Genomic DNA, 1000 nt, shown 5'->3' with positions numbered 1-1000 from the left:
TAGTGGGGCCGGGGGGGGGGCCCCTCTTCATCCCCCTCCTCAAACCCCCTCCCCCCGGGGTCCGGGCCCCACACTCTGTCCCAGCTCTCCCTCACTGTGGGTGAGGGGCTTCTCTCCCCCCCTCTCCCCCCCTCCCCCCCAGGGTCCGGGCCCCACACTCTGTCCCAGCTCTCCCTCACTGTGGGTGAGGGGCTTCTCTCCCCCCCTCCCCCCCCCCCCCCGGGGTCCGGGCCCCACACTCTGTCCCAGCTCTCCCTCACTGTGGGTGAGGGGCTTCTCTTCCCCCTCCCCCGGGGTCCGGGCCCCACACTCTGTCCCAGCTCTCCCCTCACTGTGGGTGAGGGGCTTCTCTCCCCCCCTCTCCCCCCCTCCCCCAGGGTCCGGGCCCCACACTCTGTCCCAGCTCTCCCTCACTGTGGGTGAGGGGCTTCTCTCCCCCCCCTCCCCCCGGGGTCCGGGCCCCACACTCTGTCCCAGCTCTCCCCTCACTGTGGGTGAGGGGCTCCTCTCCCCCCCCCCCCCCCCCCCCGGGGTCCGGGCCCCACACTCTGTCCCAGCTCTCCCTCACTGTGGGTGAGGGGCTCCTCTTCCCCCCCCCCCCCCCCGGGGTCCGGGCCCTACACTCTGTCCCAGCTCTCCCTCACTGTGGGTGAGGGGCTTCTCTCCCCCCCCTCCCCCCCTCCCCCGGGGTCCGGGCCCCACACTCTGTCCCAGCTCTCCCTCACTGTGGGTGAGGGGCTTCTCTCCCCCCCTCTCCCCCCTCCCCCGGGGTCCGGGCCCCACACTCTGTCCCAGCTCTCCCTCACTGTGGGTGAGGGGCTCCTCTTCCCTCCCCCCCCCCCCCCCCCCCCCCCCGGGGGTCCGGGCCCCACACTCTGTCCCAGCTCTCCCTCACTGTGGGTGAGGGGCTCCTCTCCCCCCCCCTCCCCCGGGGTCCGGGCCCCACACTCTGTCCCAGCTCTCCCTCACTGTGGGTGAGGGGCTCCTCTTCCCTCCCCCC

The sequence above is a fragment of the Heptranchias perlo genome, unplaced genomic scaffold (genome assembly GCF_035084215.1).
Source record: "Heptranchias perlo isolate sHepPer1 unplaced genomic scaffold, sHepPer1.hap1 HAP1_SCAFFOLD_1840, whole genome shotgun sequence".
Classification (NCBI taxonomy): Eukaryota; Metazoa; Chordata; class Chondrichthyes; order Hexanchiformes; family Hexanchidae; genus Heptranchias; species Heptranchias perlo.
The sequence above is the reverse complement of the archived record's forward strand: the minus strand, read 5'-3'. Positions refer to the sequence as shown.